The 6,000-nt window shown below is 36.0% G+C and overlaps 1 long non-coding RNA gene across 1 annotated transcript in view; it reads right to left on the bottom strand.

Moving 5' to 3' along the window:
• Window positions 1-1,529: 1,529 nt before the first annotated feature.
• The window catches only part of LOC141372445 (uncharacterized), a 58,558-nt gene continuing 54,087 nt past the window's right edge, over window positions 1,530-6,000 (bottom strand). Inside the window, exon 3 of the long non-coding RNA XR_012377699.1 lies at window positions 1,530-1,608. This is a non-coding gene — a long non-coding RNA (uncharacterized lncRNA). The remainder of the gene's footprint in view (window positions 1,609-6,000) is intronic.

The raw sequence follows: 6,000 nt of genomic DNA, 5'->3' as shown, positions 1-6,000 counted from the left end.
TCCTGCATGGTTATATAGCTTTAAATGCCACTTGTAAGTCATTTTGGCCAATTCATTTATTTCAAATCAAGGGCTATACAAATGACATCTCACTCCCCATAAAAGCCCAAATTTTCTATTACTCATTGGCATGCCTGCATTGTCATTTGTGAGAGAAACAATTCATGAGCTCTTTAGCCAACCAGAAAGATCAAAAAATCTGTATTCATAACACTTTCACTTTATAATTCAATCCAGAGTATCCATGGACTACACTCTGAGAAACTTTCTCTAGCTTTTAGAAATAGTCTTGTAGCTAATTCCCCAATAGTGCCAGGAATGCTCTCTGGATAGCATAGAGTCTCTATGTTGCCATATTTCCTAGCCTTTCAATCCGTGCCTGATAGAACTGTAGCCTTGTTCTGCTCTGCATCAGTATTGATGAAGCCCTGACACTCAGCCTAAGAGTTAATGACTTCTTTGATCCAATTACTACTACACTCTATTCCCTGGCTGTAAAATGGATAAAGCACCTGGATCCACAGTGATGACATCTGTCTGACCTAGTATATGACCACTTGCCATCTGTGATTGCCCTCGAGCCATGACTTTTGGATGAGTTTGATGCCCACACTCTGATGTATACTGTCACTCACCACCAATTTCACCACATCAAATGCTAACCTGAATTCTGCTTAACTTTTTTCATCCTGTGCTCATTTATTGAAATACTCATTCAAATGAAGCAAGATACGCAACCATCTTTCCTATAATTTTTGCTTCCGCTAAGTCTCTACTGGCAAACATTACTAAACTTATCCCTGAATCCCTTCATGTTATGAAAAATATGCAATAATAAGAATAATGGATAAATTAAGTATTTTATTAAATTTAGTAATTATCTAGCTAAGAATAGGGTCCTGAAATAAAATAAATCATGTTTGTTTGCTTATTTGTTTTGTTTATTTTGAGGAGGAACAGTTTCATGAGTATCTGCCCAGAATTGGAAAATATGGGTGACTTAGTATAATTGGGTGCTTGGGCAATATGGTGGAGGCCTGGAGTCAGGGGTGTGGGAAAGAACAAATATACATGTGATGATGGGAAAAAAGAGTTGATATAATATCCAATACTAGGTATCTCTTCTTGAGCTCTTTCCCAGTATTTCTGGGACTCTAATCAAAGCTCTGAATAAATCTGCATAAAAATCAATTGTAACCCTCTTAGTAATCTGTTCTCTGCACCTGGGTGACTATTGATCCACTTCTAAAAGACTGGAATTTTATTTCATAGAGAAGGTAAAACAAAGGTACTGTGAACTGAGGGACACAAGTCACAGGTGCAAGCAAAATTCCTGTACTGAAAGGAAAGAGATGGAAATAAACAACTGCATATTGAATACTACACTCTCAGTTGTCTTGCCCAACTAGGTTACTAGAATCCTGCCAGCACGTTTCTCCCATGACCTGAAAGATCCTTCTCTGAAGATTCTAATCAACCAAAGGGAAAATGTTAATTATTCACGTGTGAATATTAATGATGCATAGTTACCTTTGGATTGTATAGGGCTTCTGTCCTTTGTACTTATGTATTCTTCTGATTTTATATTATATACTTATATTTCTTCAACTATAATAAAAATTAACATTTACTGAGTAAGTACTTGTGCTGGGCACTATGCTAAGCAGCTTAAATTTTATTATTATTATTGAAAGTTTATACCTCTTAATGCCTTCACCTGTTTTACCTATTACCTCACCCCCCATTCTTTCTGGCAGCCACCAGTTTGTTCTTTGTATTTATGAGCTTGTTTCTGTTTTTTTGTTTGTTCATTCATTTATTTTTTTAGATTCCACATATAAGTTAAATCATATGGTATTTGTCTGTCTTTAACTTATTTATTTCACTTAGCATAATACCCTCTAGGTCCATCCCTGTTTTCACAAATGGCAAGATTTCATTCTTTTGTGTGGCTGAGTAATATTCCATTGTGTATATATACCACTTCTTTATCCATTCATCTATCTATGGACACTTAGCTTGTTTCCATAGTTTGACTATTGTAAATAATGCTGCAATAAAATAGGGGTGCATATATCTTTTTGAATTAGTGTTTTCATTTTCTTTGGGTAAATACCCAGTAGTGGAATTACTAGATCATATCGTATTTATATTTTTAATTACTTGGGGGCCTCCATACTGTTTTCCACGGTGGTTGCACCAATTTACATTCCCACCAACAGTGCACAAGGATTCCCTTTTCTCCACATCCTTGCCAGTACTTGTTAGTTCTTGTCTTTTTGATTCTAGCCATTCAGACAGGTGTGAGGTGATATCCCATTGTGGTTTTGATTTACATTTTCCTGATGATGAGTGATGTTGAGCATCTTTTCATGTGTCTGCTGGCCATCTGTATGTCTTCTTCAGAAAAATGTCTATTCAGGTCCTCTTCCCATTTTCTTTAAAAGATTTATTTATTTTTTTTATCTCTCTAGAGAGATAAAAAAATTTATCTCTCTAGAGAGAGTGTGTGTGCATGAGTGGGGGTAGGGGCAGATGGAGAGGGAGAGAGAAAATCCTCAAAGAGACTCCCTGTTGAGTTTGGAGCCTGACACGGGGTTCAATCCCATGACCCCAAGGTCACGACCTGAGCCGAAATCAAGAGCCAACAACCCAACTGACTAAGCCACCCAGGCACCCCCTCTTCCCATTTTTAATTGGATTATTTATGGGGTTTTGTGTTGAGTTCTAGGAGTTCTTTATATATTTTAAATATTAACCCCTTATCTGATAAATTATTTGCAAATATCTTCTCCCATTCAGTAAGTTGCCTTTTTGTTTTGTTGATGGTTCCCTTACTGTGCAAAACCTTTTTATTTTGATGTAGTCCCAATAGTTTATTTTTGCTTTTGTTTCTATTGCCTAAGGAGACATTTCCATAAATATGTTGCTAAGGCCAATTTTGAAGAGACTACTGCCTATGTTAAATTCATTATCTTTTTAAATTTTTATAGTGATTTTATAAATTAATCACTACTTAATTTTCACTTAATAATTGAGGAAACAGTGTCTTAGAGGTTAAATACATTGTTTAACATCAGGTAAGTGATAGAGTTAGATTTGAACCAAACATATGTGGTTCTAAGCTTGTGTTCTTAATGTCCCCAAAATGCCTCAAATAATTTTAAAACTTATTGGGAAAAAAAAAAGAACAGAGAGGGAGAGGCACCTGGGTGACTCAGTCATTTAAGCATCTATCTCTGGATTTTGGTTTGGGTCATGATCTCTGGGTTGTGAGATGGAGCCCCATATAAGGCTCTGTGCTCAGCAGGAAGTCTGTCTAGATTCTCTCCCTCTCCTTCTGAGCCTCTCCCCCCCACTCTCGCTCTCTAAAATAAATAAATAAAACTTAAAAAAAAAAAACAGAGAGAGAGAGAGACAAACCAAGAAATAGACTCCTCACTAGACAGAACAAACCAATGGTTACCAGAGTGGAGATGGGAGTGGGGCTGGGTATAATAGGTGATGGAGATTAAGGAGTTCACTTGCTGTGATGAGCACTAGGTGTTGTATGGAAGTGTTGAATCACTATATTATACACCTGAAACTAATATTACACTCTATGTTAACTAACTGGAATTTAAATTAAAACTTTAAATAAATAAATAAATCCTAAGATAAGTTAATAAAAAAGGAGGTGTTTTTAAGCCCCTTAAATTGTTCACTCTTTTTATTTTCATATCTTGCCTTAATAAACTTCAAATTATATTTCATAACCATTTTTTTATTTCTCCAATTTCCAATCTCATAATTTGTTTTTGTTGTTTATGTCCCTTTGAACCTGATGCTTGATACCTGACTCAGATTTGATTGATATAACTGGATAGAAAGTCAGGTGTTGGTGACACCACTTCGGTGATGTCTTGGAAAATCTTGTTAGGATATGGCAAATATGGTCAGAAACATGAATGCTCAGAATGACGCTACAGGTGGTTGTGTCTCTCTCTGTACCTGATTCACCTATAAAAGCACGTATTCGGTTCATACCATAAAATACTATAGAGTCATTAACTATCATATTTCCAAATAATATATGGATAATGCTATAAAGTTCTCATAAGATACTGTTACTATATGATCCAGAGCCATTTGATTCCAATTCTTAAATAACACCATATGTGGTATATCTGTGATGAATGAATATGTATGTGCGTGTGCTACAACTTTGTTAAAATAACATTTGTTAAGTGGAGCACATGGTGTCAGATAGTGAGTTATGGTTTAACAGCAGACCTCAAGAGAAATTGAAATACAGGAGTTTATTACTCACAGGTCCTAGAGGAAGTACCCTATATGCCTGGAGGGGCCACATGGGAAGTTAAAGGTACAGTATAGACAGAGAGAGGCAGGACCTGGGCCACATGCCTTTATTAGAATCTGTGAGTGGAGTGTTTTGGTATTCCCAGGCTAAGGCTGGATCTGTCCATTAAAACCAAAAGAGCGGGTCTTCGGTAAATCCCATAGAGGCAGAAGAGACTATTGATCACAAGGGGTGTTGGGGAAGTCACATCAGGAACTTTCATCCTTTAACTTTATAGGCTGCTATCCACGATATGTGTTTGCATGACAGGGCTCAGTTTAAGATCACTGTAGGCTGTTTGGTCAAAGAAAATGTATGCCAGGGCAGCAATACCTTGGAGTAGCTTTGTTAAACTCTTGACAGTGTAGAACTTTTGACATTAATCTTGGCTACACTAAAATGGTCCAGGAAGATCACTTTCAAGTAAAGCAAAACAGAGCAAGCGCCCTACATGCTCAGGATTTCCAACAAGACTTTAATGCCCTTTCTTTAAAGGTAAACAAACCAGTAAGAGTACTGAATCTCCAAGGAAAAAAATAAATATGACAGATAGGAACAGAACAAACAACCAGAAAAGGCTATTAGAAGGAAACAGATACTAACCTGAGAGAAGATAGTAAAGAAAAAAGGGGAGGGGAAGAAATAACAAAAATACTACTAATATCCTGAGAGAAATAAGAAAAAGTATTGCATCCATTGAAAAGAACAGAATACAATAATATTCAGAGAAGAAAAGTCTTAAACATTAAAAATGTAATGGTAGATAAAGAAGACTCAATAGGAACTTGAAGGATTAAGTCAGGGAAAACTGCCAGAAAATAGAACAAAAGATGAAAAGAGTTTTAAAAAAGGAGATAGAGAAGGTAATTAGAGAACAAACCCAGAAAATCCTTCATTAGGCTATCAGAAATAAAGAACGGGGGTGGGGGGAATGGCATGAAATCATCAAAAAAGTTTCAGGGATATTTCTGAGAAATGAAGAATATTAATTTTCAGTTTGAAAGAGCCCATAAAATGTCCATAAACGTGGAGGAAAAGTAGACCTAACTCAAGACACTAGTAACATGTTAAAAAAAATGAATGTCAAGAGATGGTTCTATAAACTTTAATAGAGAGGAGTCTAGATGCAAAGCAAGACAAATGGGGGCTAAAGACAAACATTAAACATCCTTTTGACAAGGTAAAGACATTATCAAGACATGTAACCATTTTGGTAAGTTCCTTGAGGAAAGCCCTAAGAAAACAAAGGAGGAAATTGCGTAACTGGGAGACACGAGGTATAGAAAGAAAGGGATACATCAGAGAAGCAAAGGGAATTTGGGGGATGATGGTGATTGATGAGAGATCCCATGTTGCCACTTGCACTTTATGCGTGGAGAGCTATCAATCCAGATCACCCCAAGTCAATAAATAGTCTCCAAGAGTGTTTTTGAAATCACATAAAATCTGAAGAGTGTCTGATGCTTTTGAATGTATTAAAATGTTTAGGCAAACTACAGGGAATTTGTAATAAATCAGCATAATGGTGCTTGACTTCAAAGTGTTTACTATCTTGTAGGAGAGAAGAGAAGCTGTATTAAAAATTGAAAGTTATATATAGTATCAGGTGAAAACATGACAAAAGAAATAAAAACAAATAATAAAATAAAAATAGTATGGGG

Source organism: Callorhinus ursinus, unplaced genomic scaffold (assembly GCF_003265705.2).
Source record: "Callorhinus ursinus isolate GAN/ISIS: 27379988/994484 unplaced genomic scaffold, GSC_fseal_2.0 scaffold4, whole genome shotgun sequence".
Lineage (NCBI taxonomy): Eukaryota > Metazoa > Chordata > Mammalia > Carnivora > Otariidae > Callorhinus > Callorhinus ursinus.
This window is presented reverse-complemented; position numbering and strand designations above follow the sequence as displayed.